General features: G+C 38.6%; 1 protein-coding gene and 1 pseudogene across 7 annotated transcripts in view; both read right to left on the reverse strand.

Moving 5' to 3' along the window:
* The window catches only part of Nrf1 (nuclear respiratory factor 1), a 138,917-nt gene extending 123,883 nt beyond the window's left edge, over positions 1 to 15,034 (reverse strand). The window contains exon 1 of one of the 7 annotated variants that reach the window (XR_007109745.1): positions 14,699 to 14,997. The gene's annotated coding sequence lies outside the window, so the exon portion shown is untranslated. Of the gene's footprint in view, positions 1 to 14,698 lie in introns of all 7 variants that reach the window. The other 6 variants (XM_047560205.1, XM_047560209.1, XM_047560207.1 and 3 more) reach the window with 6 other exon arrangements.
* LOC124990320 (cobalamin trafficking protein CblD-like) lies at positions 3,906 to 6,125 on the reverse strand (annotated as a pseudogene).
* Positions 15,035 to 17,125: the final 2,091 nt, after the last annotated feature.

Genomic DNA, 17,125 nt, shown 5'->3' on the forward strand with positions numbered 1-17,125 from the left:
TTTACATTTTCATAAATCATTAAGGAGATTCATACTCAAAGGTTAAGCAACATGCTCAAGGTTGCAAAGTTAGTAGGTGGTATTATAATTTAAGCCTAGAGTCTGGTAGTGGCTTGAATGGTGCCTCCCAAAAAGGTATGTTCATGTTCTAAATCATTGAAATTCATGAATGTTTCCTTCTTTGGGAAAAGTATCATTGTAGATGTAACCAAATTAAGGATCCTGAAATAATATCACAAGATGATACTAAGCAAGTACAACCGTCCTTATACAAGTCCTTATACAAGTCAGACGGATGGATATTACACAGAGTAGAGACAACGGAACCATGGAGGCAGACACCTGACTGAAGTGCCACAAGTGAAGGCATGCCACTAAAACAAAACAAAGCATAAAAAACAGATTCTCCCCCTAGAGCTTCCAGAGGAAGCACAACCCTGCAAACACCTTGATTCTGAAAAAAGGGTCTCTGGATCTGTGAGAGAATACATTTTTGTTTTAAACCAGTAAGTTTGTAGTAATTTGTTATCGCAGCTAGGTAATTATATTCATCCCTCAAACTTCGTATTTCAAGCACACTCTATCCCAGAAAGTTGAAGGATGTAAGGATACTTACACTAAAACAGAAAGAGTTCAGAAGACTTTACTATGAAAATGAAAACTGTTTTTGGAAGCACCCCACCCCATCCAACTCCCCAAAAAGAAATAAGATCAGTAGATAAAAGTTCCAGGGAGAAATTTCAGTTGAAATTACACTTTCTAACCACCTAAATGTCTTAAATCCAGACTGATGTGTTCAAGGAGTGACTGAAGACTTTACCTCTAAGGAATACAGTTGGCTTAGAATCTTTTTCCACCATGAGTTCCTAAAATTATTAAATGTTAGATGTACCACAAAAGCCTAACAACGAGGTATGATATTACAAATTAGTTTTCTGAGGATTCTACAATCAAATAATTCTGACAGTTTATTTTGTGTCAGGCACTATCTCCTGGTAAGTCTGGTGCCTGAAGATGAACACAAACACATTATTTACTCTTCTGAAGCTTATAATCTGGTGGGTAATATGCAATAAAGGTAAAATTGTGTAAATGAATGAGTATAGTGAAGAAAAAATTCAAAAATGAGGGAAACCAAGTATAACTTGCTTGAGCAGATACTCAAAGAACTTATAAGATTTTAATAAACAGAGAGGGAAGGAAAAGCTGTCCAGTCAAGAAGGAACAGCCACAGGAAAAATCTAATGGTTAGGGGAAATGTACAAAATGAGTCCAAAAGGTCAGAACAGCCACATTAAGCACCTTTATCTTCATCCTAAATTCCAAGGGAGCATGATCAGACCTATATATTAAGAAAAATCAATTCATTCTGGCTGCACTAATGGACTAGTGCTAGGCCAGAGTGGATGCAAGTGACCACCTGTATCTGTCCAGGAAAGCCAACAAGCAGCTTAGACAAAAGTGTAGTGGTAGAAATGAAGAAGACAGACTGAGTTTATTTCAAAGGGTAAACAGGATTAGATGATATGGAAAGACAAGGGGTCTGGTGTGAGAAACTAGATGAAGTGGCACTATTGACTGAGGTAATCAAGAAAGGAACAGGGCCAAGTTTGAAAAGGGAAGTTCATTTTGTGATGCAGTGTATTCCAGGTATCTGAAAATTAGGCAATGGACATAGAATTCTGAACCTCAACTGGTTGACCAAATCGAGTTACACATATTGACACAGAACACCTGCACAATCTTTTATCTTTAAAGGAAAACAGTTATAAGAGCATCATTATTCTTAATTAAAAAGTTCAAAACAGTGCAAACCTAAAAGAATCACTACTGTTCCACAAGCCCTAAATTAATATTAAACAAAGACTACCTATCTAAAGGACATTGAGTATCATTTGGTCACAAAACTTCATAATGAAAACAACCATCCTGGTGGACTCTCAAGTGAAAATTGGCTACTGCTCTTACCCTTTTCAGATATAAAAACTAAAAACAAAAGTTCAAGACAAAACATTTGTACTTTTTATTTATTCCTAGATTCTCTACCTCCCACTACATCTAGAAGACACTGAGTTGATATCTTGTCAAGCATAAATAAGGAACAGGAATACATTGTTGAAGAAGGGACAAGAGAAAAGGAAACTGCAGAAAACACACACACACACACACCAAGGGTTTAAAGCTTTTGCAGACCTCAACCAGTTCCCTAAAGCACAAAACATGAACACCACAACCAAAAGGTTTTTATTAATAGAAAGAAATGCTGATGGTACAGTATCTGCTAATGAGCAAATCTATGATGAATATAAGAAACAAACCAAGCAAGTTCTTTGGGCATATTTCAGAAGAATGACAACTCCTCAAGCCTCAGACAAGTCTTTGAAGAGGCACTTCAGAAGACAGCACTGTTATCATAAGAGATGGCAGGTCCACATGTGTTCTTGCCCCTGGAGACCTACCAGTGGGAAAAGATGTAGAAGCAGAGGACAATAATATTGATGGTCCTGACTCTCTGTAGGCCTAGATTAACATGTGTGTTTGTGACTTAGTTTTTAACAAAAAGTTTAAAAAGTAAAAAATTAAATTAAAATTTTTAAAATTTAAATAGTTGGGTGCCATGGTGCATGCCTATAATCCTACCAACTTGGGAGGCTGACACAGGAGGACCCCAAGTTCCAGGCCAGCCTGGGAAATTAAGTAAGATCATGTCTCAAAACCAAAAAGGGCGGGGGGTGTAGCTCAACTAAGCACTCCTGGGTTCAATCCCTAGTATCTCCCCATCCTACAAAAAGAAACATAAAGAAAAAGTATTTTTGTACAGCTGTACAGTTTAAGTTGTCAAGAAGTTAAAATGTAAAAAGTTCATTAAAAAGTTTCAGAAAGATATGATGAATTTATTACTGAAGAAAAAATTTATAAATTTTGTGTGCTTAAATACAGTGTTTATAAAATAGTCTACAGTAATGAACAGTAATGTCCTAGGACTCCACATGCTCTCACCACTCAGACTCACCCACAGCAACTTCCAGTCTTGAAAGCTCCATTCAGGATAGTGCTTGACACAGATGTATCCTGTATCTTTTAAGTAGTATTTTCACAATACTTTTCTGTTTAGATATACAAGTATTCACCATTGTGTTACAACTGACTACTGGTGTTCTGTACACTAACATGGTGTACATGCTTGTTGCCCAGGATCAATTCACTACACCATACAGCCTAGGTGTGAAGTAGGTTATACCATTGAGGTTTATGTAAGTACACTCTATGGTACTTGTAAACGACAAGATCACCTACCAAAGTATTTTTGAGATTAAACAAAGTATGACTGCACTTAGATGAAAAATGTTACCCAAGATTTGCTTAATACTTTGTACAAAAAAATAAAAATAAACGAGCTATCAGAGGAATTAAAGACAATTAAATAAGCAGGCAGGAAAATTGGGTTACATTACTAGTTCTAAAGAGGACTCTACTGTATAAAAATCCTTAAGGAAGTTTTAAGAAAAACCAGTTACTTTATATATAAAATTAGAATTTTACATAAACACAAACACATTGGGGAAGGTATGAATCAGAATACATATTCTACAGAAATAAAAATGTTTATGTATTTTTTTTCAGCAGCTAAGGCATAGTTTTATCTGAAAATAAAATATATTTATCTGGCTCAACTCAGGAGTTAAGAATTTTTTAAAGTGTGTATAAGAATGAGATTCATATGCTTTTTTTTTAATATATGAAGATGTATTATCTTTATTCTTTTTTCCTACATGTTATTTCAAAGTAATACTTAGATTGGTTCTAGAATGTTTAATAAAGAGAAAATTAGAAAAAATCTACAATGGATGTAGAATTCTCATTTGTATTATTAAAGACAACTTAAAAATAAATACTGTAGCATCTTTAAAATCTTTTAAGAACAAAATTTCAAAATATTGCAATAAAGGAACATGCTATCATAACCAAATATATGACTTTTGGAAAAAATAATTAAAACTAAAGCTTTTTCAATAAAGGGGAGAACTAATAAGAGATCAATCGTACCCTAATCACATGTTAACTATCATATTTGTACAATGTGGAAGTGCTCCACATGTATTCAACAACAATGTAATAATGAACATTTGTGATCCTAAAATCCCAAATCACTTGCCAATGTTGTAAATCCATAAATGTTGAAATAAACAGCTGGAAGTAAGTATGTTTCCAAAACTGTAGTCTTTGACAGTTTATATTGTTCAACCAATTACATATAGTACAGCAAATAAAATGACATTATTGCTAGTTTCACTTAGTTTCTTCATAATATGGCTATCTGGTGTTGCATTAGTAAAGATACTTCCTACAACCACATGGGTACCCCAGAGACTATGACAGATCACTTTACAGCAGCCAAGATCATCAACAGTAAATCCTAAATATCGATAGCATTCATCTGTTTCAAAAAGAGTGTTATTTGTATATGGTCCAAAAAATGCCAACCAGATGATGGGTCGATAAAGTCAGCCCAATAGCCTTCAGCTCAAAGAGCATAGCAGATTTCCTTAGCACCCTTAATGAACTTTTCTAAGAGCATTTATTTTTCAAGTTCTACCTCTTCACTCCAGTCATATCATTCTTAGTTTTCTGTGTTACAGTCAGAATCATTAGTTCACAATCAGCTATTTCTGGAAATAGTGGCTCAAAATCTCTTCGCAGCAATTCTGGACATGTTTGGATTGCACACTCTACTCTGGCACTTTCAAAATAAGTTTCTGCACTGTTAATTTCTTGTTCAACAGGTCCATTGTTACTCTGAAATTCATTCACATATTGTACCATCACAAATTCAAGTCTTTCAGTTGGTAAAGTTTCTCCTAGAACATCAGGCAAAGTTTTCTGAACCTGATTTATCTTCTGTGATGCAGTCCCACTGAGGTGACAATCAAAACCTATGTTCCCAGTAAGCTGGAATCTCTGATCCTGAGGTCCAAATGGTCCCATAGTTTCATCAGGCCACACTGTTCAAGAGCATATATGTGGAGGGGCAGTGGCCACATGAGATTCATTTAAATCTGACAATCCTGCAGTTGAAAAGGATTTTGAGTTGACAACTCTTTTAACTAAAGAGTAAAATCCTTTGACATAGGAAACCAGTCTGGCTCTGTTACAGAGCACATTGGCCATATCCAGTGGAGAAGAAAGACGCAAAATCTTCTCTTTTGCAAAGTATTCCAATCACCATGGCTGCCTCCAGCTCTCCCAGTTTCATGCTGTCAAAATGGCTGCCAAATATTTATATTTTATAGAATATTTATATTTTATAAAATCTTTTGAACTTCCAGAGATCTTTTCCAAAAAAGGTATTTTTAAAACAAATATATTACACTATCGCTACTAATAATACTTAATTTATTAACAATGGGAATAACAACTCAGAGGGTCTCAGGGTAACATAAAAGATTAATATACTGAAAAAAGATTGTTCACTTTAGAAATTACCCTGCAAAAAGGAATCTTTGCTTAGCAAGTATGATGCCAGAGTGGAGAAGCAGCAAGTTAATATGTGAATGAAACTGAGGATAACCCAGGATTTAGCTTTCAGTCTTCACTAAGTAAGCTCTCACTGGCAAGCCTTCACACCCTTACTCCAAAGTTACCCTTACCTCAGCAGAACCACAAAGCACAGAAGAAACAGTAGGCATTTCTGAAGTAAATGTGTATTTGAGAAATTTTTAAATTTCACCAAATAGATTTATAACTGCCCCACTAAGAATGTTTCAGGACAAAAAAAAGATTGATTGTGGGCCAGGGACTGTAGCTTACACCTGTAATCCCAGTGAACTGGAAGACTGAGGCAAGGGTATCAAAGTTCAAAGTCAGCCTCAGCAATGTAGCAAGACCCTTAGGAACTTAGTAAGACCTTCTCAAAATAAAAAGGACTGGGGATGTAGCTCACTAGTAAAGTATTCCTGGGTTCAATCCCCAGTACAAAAAAAGGCTGATAATATCAAATGTGCTTAGACATTTTTGGCCCAAGACAGTATACATTGTATTATTCTGTTTTATATATATATGTACATATATATGGTATATAATCATATAAATTAATAATTAAAATATTAATTTTGTAGAACCATGATTACTTCACTCTTCTCCTTTTAACAATGAACACATTATATGCCTTTCTACATTAAGAAAAAGAAGTCTAACATTTTATATATACGTAATATAGTCTATATAAAATATGCGCATATGTGCATATATATATATATATATATATATATATATATATATATATATATACAGTCTATAGCCTTACAACACAGACTTAAATTAAGGAATTTAAGAGAAATTTTAGAACCAAAAATTAAAGAAGGCAAAAAGAAGTCACACAATTGGTGATATATTAGGATTATTTTTTTTTCCAGACTTATTACCTGAAGCTAGCTTTGAGTCAATATGCTAGTTCTATGATGATTTTCCTACTTAGCAAACCTTGGCTGGTTCTATGACTTCTGGGTTATTTTTATGTGGAAGATACTTTTACCAAAAATTTTGTCATAATTGTTTAATGAAAGACAAAACAAAAACAAGTGCCCAAAGGAAAAGACAAATATTATAGTTCTCTTTGTAGATTTAGTGAATGTAAAGATAATCCATTTTGCAGCACTATGGATGAACCTGGAGGACTTTATGTTAAATGAAATAAGCCAGGCACAAACAAATACCCAATGTTCTCACTCATATGTGAAAGCTAAAGTTGATCTCATAGAAGTTGGTAATAGAATAGCGGTTACCTGAGGCTAGGAAGGGTAGTGGGGAGAAAGAGATTAAAAAAAGGTTGATTAATGGGTACATAAATACAGTTAGTATGGAAGGACTGAGTTTTTGTGTTCTATAGCATAGTAAGGTAACTGTAGTTATTTATTGATTGCATATTTTAAAATAGCTAGAAGAGGTATTTTACAACACAAAGAAATGATAAATGAGGTAACAGATATGCTAATTACTGATTTTATTATTGTACATTGTATATAAGTCAAAATATTACATTGTAGCACAAGTATACAATTATTATGTGTCAAAACTAGTAATCCAACAAGCTAATTACAAATTATATAACAAGTTTTCAGTTTAAGATTACCCAATACATTTATTCATATCATTCTTGTTTTTACTAATGCTTTCACAGGGTATCCTATAAAATAATGCCAACTGGTATTAATTATTTTAATTATAAATATGGCAGGGAAAGTGTGGAGATTGGGCCAATGGTGTAGCTCAGAAAAGAAAAAAGTTTGAAGATCACTGCCCTGGCAACTAGGGACTAGCTGACAAAACCATTTCCCAAATCTAATTTCAAAGATCCAAAGTCTTCAGGAAGAAACTAAAAATGACCAATTATCTAAAGTTTCAGAAATATTTTTAAATATCTAAATTTTATTCATGACTTTTTAGAAATGTGAGCACTAGCACTGTGTTAGCATTAAATCACCTTAGATCTCAAAGTACTCTATAACTGTATTTCAGAAAGACCTTACAAAATAGTTCAACAGTACTTTGATTTGATGGTCAGAAAAACTAAACAAGAGAATGTCTTTTCTTTTTCTTTATCTTGTTCCATATCACTGAAACATTTGTACACCTTTGAAATTTTCCTAACTTAAAAATAAATTTTGTCTGAGTATAATTGATGAAGCAACTTCTTCTCTTTCAAAACACACTTTTCTTTTAGAACAGTAGTAATTTCATCCTTCCCCCAAAGCCTACTGATCAATAGTGCATAAATAGTCATTTTTAGTATGAGTTCTAGTGTATTAAAAAACAAGCAAAAAAACCAAGGCATCTAAAATGCTTCGCAAAATTCTGAAATTGGTTAAACTCCGTTTTGGCATTCCCCTTGTCTTTCTTCTGATGGTCCTACTCCATCTCTAAGAGGTGCCTCATGTCTTCCCCAAGTTCCCCACCTGCGACACTCAAAATTTCTTTCCCCTGATATATCCCAGTAGTAAAAATAACTGACTTCAGTCAGCTAACACAATCAACACTTTATTTAATCATTAACATTACTGAAAAGGCACTTGACTTTTCTTTGTGTCAAAAGCTCCTTGAAAATCCTTTTCTTTTCTTTCCTTTTCTTTTTTTTTTTGCACCAGGGATTGAACCCAGGGGCACTCAATCACTGAACCACCCCTTACCCTTTTTGTTTTATTTTTGAGACAGGGTTTCCCTAAGTTGCTTAGGGCCTTGCTAAGTTCCTGAAGCACCTGCCTCAGTCTCCCATACCATGGGATTACAGGCCTGCACACCAGGCCCTGCTCCTTGAGAATCTGGTGAAAGTGAGACTGGACCCTTACTCCCAAATTATCACACAGGCATTCACACAAATTTTTTCATGCAATTTCAAGAGGGCCACACAGTCAAAATATATTCCTGAACCCCAGAACCATAAACCTTAGGTTTAAAATCCCTATATTTAACATATTAATATCATAAAGTCTCAACATCAAAGAGGAATTTGAATTTTAAGAGACGAGCAACTCAAATGGATTCTAATTCTCAGAATTAGAAACAGACTTTCAAGATGGTATTTAAAAAAAAAAAAAAAAAAAAAAGTCCAATAACTGAGGGTCATCTCCTAAAACTTTTAAGCTACCATTCCCATGAGATAGGGAAAAATAAAACCTATTTCTAAGCATGGATCATCAATTAAATTGGGTTTCAAAGGCTCTGTACCCAAACTTAGCAATGCTCTAGAGTAATCTACTGTCTAAACTATCATGATGCCAGGCAAAACAATACATATGTATTGCATATATGTATGTATGTATGAACAATATATATGTATGTACAATACATACATATAGGAACATTTTGAAAATTTCTTTTACCTCTTAAATGCCAAATCCAGTTTTTGTACCAGTTAAGCTCTCTGTAGTATTTCACACGACTAACTTTCCTCTTAAAATTCTCTTAATCCCTCTCCTCAGCTTCTTCAACCCTACACCATTCTATTAATTATCCACAATTACATCAACTTCCCTCTAGGACCCTCTTCTACTTGACCCTCAAATGTTGATGTTCCCAAGGTTGCCCTTAGTTTTTTTCTCACTTCTAATATAATACTATTTTTTACAGTTTCCATATGACATTATGCTGATGAATGTGAATCTCTCAATCCCTACATCCCCTTCAGTTCAGTTCATTCCCTCAGCAAACTAAACACATCTGGAATGATGCCCTATTACCTTCCTCCTCAAATCCTGTTCTTCTCTAACTTAAATGCATCTTCATCCATTAACCAGACTATATATAATCTTTAACTCCCCGTACTCAAAAACCACCAAACCCTGACAATTGTAAAAATAATCTCTAGCATTTATCTCCTGTTAAATCACAACTCAGTAGTCTCAAAAGTACTCAATACAATCTTCATATGTTATTTTTTTAAAAACCAGAGTAAGTGTTGAGGATGTAGCTCAAAGTAAGAGCATTTGCCTAGCATGGGAAAGACCCCAGGTTCAATCTGCAGCACAAAAAAAAAAAAAAAAAAAAAAGTTATTATTACTTTAAAAATTTCAAAACCAGAGATTTCCTACTCAAACCTCGTATAGTCCCCAAATACCTACAGAATAAATCCCATGCTTGTGAACATGGGATAACAAACTCTTCTTATCAAGCCACAACTTCATTAGTTCCATTTTCTAGTACTCCACAACTACAGCAAACCTCACTTGGTATACCTCAATTTATATTGCCGATGCCCTTCTTCTAGCCTCCTCTTCTCTATCAGTAAAATGGTTACTTATGGTTCACAGGCCTTCTCAAACCTTTCCTACATGAAAAGTGATCCCTAAACCACACCTATTTTCCCTGGTCACTGTCCCCCTTCCCAAAAGGAATCCCTCCCTCTCTTCCTTATCCCACATCACTTTTTCTTTACTCTATTTTGATTTTCAACAAGTCAGATGAGCCCATATCTTCCTCCCTTCCTTAGATAAGGCCCACAGTTTATTTGTGACTCTAGCACCCAGCACATGCCTAGAATGTTCAATGTCTTCAATCACTGTGAATGAATGGCAAAACTCCAAGCAGAGGACACACTTAAAGAGGTGATTTCTCAATGGAGAGTATGCCTCACCCTCTTTTGAACATAAAACAAGAATTAGGTCTCCTGGTCCCTAGCTCCCCATTTCTAGTCCACTGCTTTAATAGCTTTAAGCAATGTTTCATGGGGGACATTTCCTCACTTCCTCTTGTTCTTTGTAGGTTTAGCTGCCAGCCTAACCACATTAGCATTCAGTAGCAGCAACAAACAGACCAAGTTCTAAAAAGCAAAGACTTTACAACTACCAACAGTAAAATAAAGCTCTTTAATTAAAAAAAAAAAAAAATGGTCTTAACATACATGCATTCAAAGATCATCCTTCACAAAGATGTCTTTAAAAGGCCCACATAGTTTATCCAGCAGGCACCACTTAAAGAGATCTTAAGATGTCCCCTTCAACAAACTGTCAAACTTTTCACATATCTACACAGAAACCAACATGCCCCAATTAAAAACTATGCTCATATACTAAGCAATGCAATTACCATAAACAGTAATACTCTAAATCACCAATTGTATGATGACCTATACAAAAGTAGGTTTAAAAATATCCCCACCATGGGCTGAGGCTATAGCTTTGTGGCAGAGCACTTGCCTAGCATGTGTGAGGCACTGGGTTCAATCCTTTGCACCACATAAAAATAAAAAAAATAAATAAAGGCATTCTGTCCATCTACAAAAAAATAAAAAATAAATATATATATATAAATATATATATATATTTTTAAATATCCCCACCAATTTTTTTTAATAAGTTAACATTTTCCCTTTCCCTCTTCTCCCACCACCAACCCTTCCTCAATATACCTATCTCTTCCTTACTCTTAAAAAAAATATCTGATGGTTTGGTGCAGGTGAGCTATTAACCATTTGTGGTTGGCCAAAGCAGATGTCAGTCTGGGATTCAGAAGATCCCTAATGGTCAAATTATCTTTTAAGTGACAGCTAATAGTGACAGGATATAGATTTGCCTCAAGGGATCACAAATGTAGTAGGCCTGACACAACTGCAACTAATTTTGTTCTTTAATATACTCAACCATCTTAAAAAGTTGTATTTCTGGCATTTCTTCTGTTCATAGGTTTAATCTGATATTATATAAATGACATTTTTTTGGACATTTTAGGCAAAAGAATACAGGATGAAGCCTTTTTAATTCTCAGCAGCTAAACTGCATCGAATGAGGTTGAAAACATTATCTTAATTCTGAAGTGCACTTTAGAAAAAAAATATATTCCAAGGTATAAATAATCAAGTTATTTTCCTTGAGCAGTCTAAAATTCATTATTCAAGTTTTGTCCATGCTACATAAAAATAACCTCCAAGTGTTCTTGTTGCTCTGAGCTTAAAAGTTTCCAATAACTCAATATGGTTGTAGTCTGCAAACACCTGAAAATGATTTTACCTTTACTATTTCTCTTCCAGCCTGTTCACCTTAGACTACTGATGGATAAAAGTACTAACTGAACACAGAAGAAAATGGATAATCCACCTGGTAGTTAATAAGGAAGCAACTATGAGATACATAACATAAAAATTAACATGTATCCAGAAACTCAAAAAACACTGGACTTGGTCTAAATAAAATGTTTCTAAAAGAAATTTAACAAGTGGGTTTCTTTTTCATGGCTATTTTACTAAACATTCATGGGAAGCTATATTAGGGTAAGCTTAGGCTGAAAACACTAGCCTTAAACCTCAAGGAAAACATGAAAGAACAGGAAAAAAATGTCCTTGGCATAGAACATTTTCTGAAATGTTTTTTACAAAAGCAAAGATTGATATTTATTTTGTAAAACTGATTTTCCAAATACTACTTCTATATGTGTTAATAAGCATCATACACAGTCACACATAAACATCTCAATTCTCAAATATCCCATTTCCTGGACTGGCCTTGATTACAGACCCAAAAGGATGCATATAAACTCTTGAGGTTAGAGTAGGTATTTGAGAAACTCAACAACCCACAGTTTCCCCTCACCCTCCAACCTTGAGTGGATGAATAAGCCTGCTTCAGCATCAAGCACTCCACTTGTCTAAAGACATCCGACAGAAGTTGACATACACATTAACTTCCTGAAGAGTATGCTTCTAAAGGCTGAGGTTCATAGTACTCCTCCCACCAAACCAAAAATTAAGCATACCTTTCCAAATACTCATGGAAAAAGTCTTAATTTCAATAATTGCCATTCATCATCATCATTCCCCAACATTTACTCAATGCGTTATTAACACATAAGTTGAAAAAAATTAATCCTAGACAAAAAGCTTTATTTCCCCAAGTCACCCATTTATGGGTATTTCACTTAAAAATGCTGCTTGAAGACAACCCAGAAGTCTGGTTAAATCTACGTATGGTATATAGACAATGTAAACTCATATTTAAATCATAGGAAGTTGGTTTTCAGCACCCTAACTAAAATAGCGAAGGTTGCTTAATTATACTTTAATAAAACAAAAGACCAAATCCTTTTCCTTTAATTCCCTCTATGTCTGGGCAAGGGCCCTCATTATCTCCTATAGCACCTTCTCCAACTCCAGAAGCTAAATTTCCTTAAAACACGGTAAGAAATTATTTGCATGAGAATTTTCCTTTCTCTTGTTTTTACCCTTAAATGAGAATATGGATCACTCACTACTAAGCAAAAGGTCATTTTCCCTCCTTTATGCTGAGTTGTTGAGATTGTGATGAAATCAAAGGATTTCAAATAAGGTGAGCCAAAGGATTAAGTAAACAGTTATTCTAATCATATTTTTGTTTTGTTTTCATTTTGGTCAAAGACCCTGTTGAAAGAAACAGTTTAACTACTATCAGAAGAAGAAAAGGGCTGGGGAGTGTAGCTTAGTGTGCAGAGCATCAGCAAGCCCCAAGGCTCTGAGTATGATCCCCAGCACCAAAGAGGAAAAAAAAAAGTACCCTGACACGAAAAATTCTGCCCACAATTCAGGAGTCATGAGTAAATACACTGTGTTACATATAATTGTATGTTTCCTTTTGCACTCACAAGGAAACTACAGATAAAACTAGTCGTATTTTCACTAATTTATAGGATAACTTGTCAGGAACTTTCAAACATTTCTAGGGAGTCAGGATACTACTGAATTAAAAAACCAAAACACACACACAAAGCATCTCCAAAGGCTTCCCTTGAGCGAAGAACAATCCAACAACTTACTCTTCAAGGCCAACAGCGGGGGGGATTTCTTAAGAGGCAGGGCTGAGATAGAATGGGAAAAGGACCACTGTGAGCACAGAAGATGCCCTGGTAGAAGTTGTACCAACACTACTGAACACTGTCCAAGTTGACAGGCTCACTCACACTACCTTTCTCCCAATACATGCGTCTTTTAAACGCTTTTTTAATATGTGAATTTTGCTATGACCATAGAAAAAATTCAGCACAACTGACACCAGCTCCAGAGCAAACAATTAATATACAGTATTCTAACTTAATGATTGGGAGAAGGGACGGTAAACAGGCAACAGCTCCTCCAACTGGTTGGCACAGATATCATTTGAAGCCCTAAAAATATTAAGATTTTAAAATAACTTCAAGTTCTGGTGGGCAGTTAGATGCACAGTAGAAACTTTGGGACCAGAAGCAACAACACAACAGGTGAAAGAAGCGGTGGACATCACGGCACAGTGAAGTGCACAACATGCAATGGCAAACCCTCGAGTTCCCCCAAAAGGCTGAGAATACGGTATAATACCATGCACAAGACCATCTCAGAGCCCCGTCTTTCCAGTGGCAAAGGTTCCTTCGGAGGGGCGCGCCACTCCCACCTCCCTTACCCAAGGGACCACCACCCCAGGCACAGGAAGAACCCAGGCCCCGCCGTGGTCACATCTCCGCTGGGGAAGAAAACACAATGTCGCTCCTTATTTCTGCGTACAAAAGGACTTTGCGCCCTCCTCCTCGAACTGCCGCCCGGCCGCCTCCTAACAACTTGCAAGAAGGTGGGCAACGCGCCATATTCCGGCGTCCCCCAGTCCACCTGGGTAACAAGCCCACGCCACCCCGGCGGGAGAGAAGCTTGGGAGGTCGTCAGCACAGCCAGCCTCCTCTCCCGCAGGAGACAGCAGCTCCCGCGCCCCGCCCGGTCCCGCCGGGCCGCGCCGCCTGCGGACCAGACCCGGGAAGGGCCCAGGGGGCGAGCGCCGAGCCGCGGCTCTGGTCCCGCGCAGCCCGCCCACCTCCCGCTCCCAGGCCCGGCGCGCTCTCCCGGGCCGCCTGCTCCCGAGCCGCGGGAAGGCCGGGCTCCGGGTTCCACCACCGGGAGGAGGCCGCGGCCCCGAGAGCCTCGGGCGGCGGCAGGGCAGGCCGGAACCCTGGAGCTATCGGGAGGGCAGCGCCTCCCTCCCGAGCCCGCCAGGACGCCTGGGGCCTAGTGCGGCCTGCGCATCCTCGGGGTGGCGGTTTGACTGGGCCGGGCCGGGGCCCCCAGCCCCAGGCGGGCCGAATCCAGCGGGGGCCCAGGCCCGGAGCCGGGGGCGGCAGGGTGCCGGCTGCGGGGCGGGCCGGCCGGCCGGCGGGCGGGCGGCGTGTTGCGGCTGCGCCGGGGCTGAAATAGCTGGAGATTGCGCGGTAGGGCACTCACCTCAGAGCGGCTGCGCTACCGTGGGCCTGCGCCGTGGAGACTGCGACCGCGCCGGCTCCTCGCAGCCTCCTGCCACCAGCGGCAATGGCGAGCGCTGCCGCCTCTGCCGCCGCGGCCGCCGCCGAGGAGGGGGAGGGGAGGGAGGAGGCACGCACGCGACGCACGGCTCGGCTTCCCCGCCCGCGGCCGCCATGATGGGGAGGTCGGCGCTGCTTCTCCGCGGCGGGCTGGGGAGGGGGTTCTCGACTAGGCTCTCGGCGTCCCTCCCGCCTACTCCTCCAAGTCTCCTGTCGCTACGTAGGTTTGACTGGAGCCGGAATCATGAAGGCAACTGGATTAACAAAACGTGGTCGCTGTAGAGAAGTGGTGCATGCAGCTAAAATGGTTGCTGATCTGAAGAGTGCCATCTCTCGCCCCCAGCCCGGGGAATTAGGACCTCCGGAGTGTGCCAGGATGATCCGAAAGGCACTCCCGTACTATTCTCCGTCTTGCCGGACCATTTCCATCCTCACTTCTCTCCGCAATGACCTTTACTTCCCTGTTCAAACTCAACCCAGATATTTAAGAGCAAAAGTTTTCGTGCAAAGCAAGTTAATAATTTATTAACCCATTCGTTCAGCAGACATTTCTAGGGGTCCCTTCATGTGCAGAATGTTGTTTTGGTTTAATGTTGGTCTTCAGGCGCTTAAGATGCACCTGTTACAACGCAAAATCAGAAAAATAAATAAATAATGTCATCACTCTTGCTCTCATGTAGCTTTCTACGCAGCAATTGGGACCCCTAACTATGATTACACTATGATGTGCATAAAATCACCAGGCGTGGATGGGGGTAGGGGTCTTAAAAATGTAGGTTCTTGGCGCAGTAGCTGGCGCAGGTCGCCTGACAAATGAGTGGACGGTGGGCACCAACCTGATTTTGGAGACATGTTTGTTGTTTGTTTTAAAAGTGATCAGGAAACCACTCCATCAGAATCCTCAATTCGTTTCTGTAGAATATTGGCTTGTTAACCTACTAACCTGCTTTTTTCCCCCCTCCTTTTTCCCCGAATTTTGGAAATTGAACCCAGGGAAGCTCTACCACTGAGTTACATCCCCAGTCCTTTATTTATTTATTTATTTATTTATTTATTTATTTATTTATTTTTTTAAACAAGGTCTCTCTATAAATTTCTCAGGCTGGCCTAGAACTTGTATCTTCCTGCCTCAGCCTCCTGAGTAACTGGGATTACAGGCAAGCGCCAGCCACTGCGCCAAGAACCTACATTTTTAAGACCCCTACCCCCATCCACGCCTGGTGATTTTTATGCACATCATAGTGTAAGAACCATAGTATTAGGGACTTAATATCCTACAGGTATCAGAAAACAGCTTAACAAAATTAGCAGCATACATTTCCAAGAAGGTTCCAATTCCTCAAAGTCTAACATACAAAATTAAATGGCTTGGGCTGGGGATATAGCTCAGTGGTAGAGTTCTAGGAAGTGCAAGCCCCAGGGTTCACCCCAGCACAGAAAATTTTAAAAATTGATGTGTTTTTCTCTTGGGTTTTCTAAGACAGTGAGGGTCACCATCAACTATCCAGGTGTTTAAACCAGAAACCTGGGAATGATCCATTACCCTTTCCTCTCTTCCTCAGGTCCTCCCATTCAATTAGAGCTTTTAAACTTTCTCCCTGTCACTTCTTACCATGGTTCAGGTTGCTGTCTTCTCCAGATGAGATAACTGGAATATACTCTTCTTAGTCCCCCTGCCTCTGGAATTGCCCTCTTCAATCTATTCTCCACATAATCACTTGAATGGTCTTTCAAAATAGTAAATCAAAGGCTGGGATAGAGCTCAGCAGTAGAGCCCTTGCCTAGTATGCAGAAGACCCCATGCAAACAAAACAAAAAAACATAAAAGATCAAAAAAGTAAATCATGTTATTTCCCTGTTTAAAATGCTTAATGAGATCCCATTATACTTAAATTACCCTCTAGAATTCTTTTGAGGTGACTTTGGGGCCTTCGGTGACCTCATCTGCTACAGACCTCTCTCACTAAACTGGAATGTTCTCAGGTCATATGAGTCAAAGTATTCTGCCACTTTGCAACTTTTGCAAGAACTGCTCCCTCTACCCACAACTTTCTGCACTTCTGTCTTCTCACATACTAGAACCTTCATCTGAGTAATTCCTACTACTCTTTTAGGTCTCAACGTTAATTGCATTTCTCTCAGGAAGCATTCCCTCTTTGGCCCTTTCCTGATCCCACCCAGTATTTGCAGTAACAGGCATGTTTATCACCCTCCTCACTTCATTCTCACATGGAACCCAGAAGGTAAGTTACTCTATGCTACAGGGAGAGAAACAAGGTCATGTAGAGGTTACTTGTCCAACCCCAGATAGTAAGAGATGGAGCTATTCTGAAAGCCATCAACCTGACCT

Source organism: Sciurus carolinensis, chromosome 8, assembly GCF_902686445.1.
Source record: "Sciurus carolinensis chromosome 8, mSciCar1.2, whole genome shotgun sequence".
Lineage (NCBI taxonomy): Eukaryota > Metazoa > Chordata > Mammalia > Rodentia > Sciuridae > Sciurus > Sciurus carolinensis.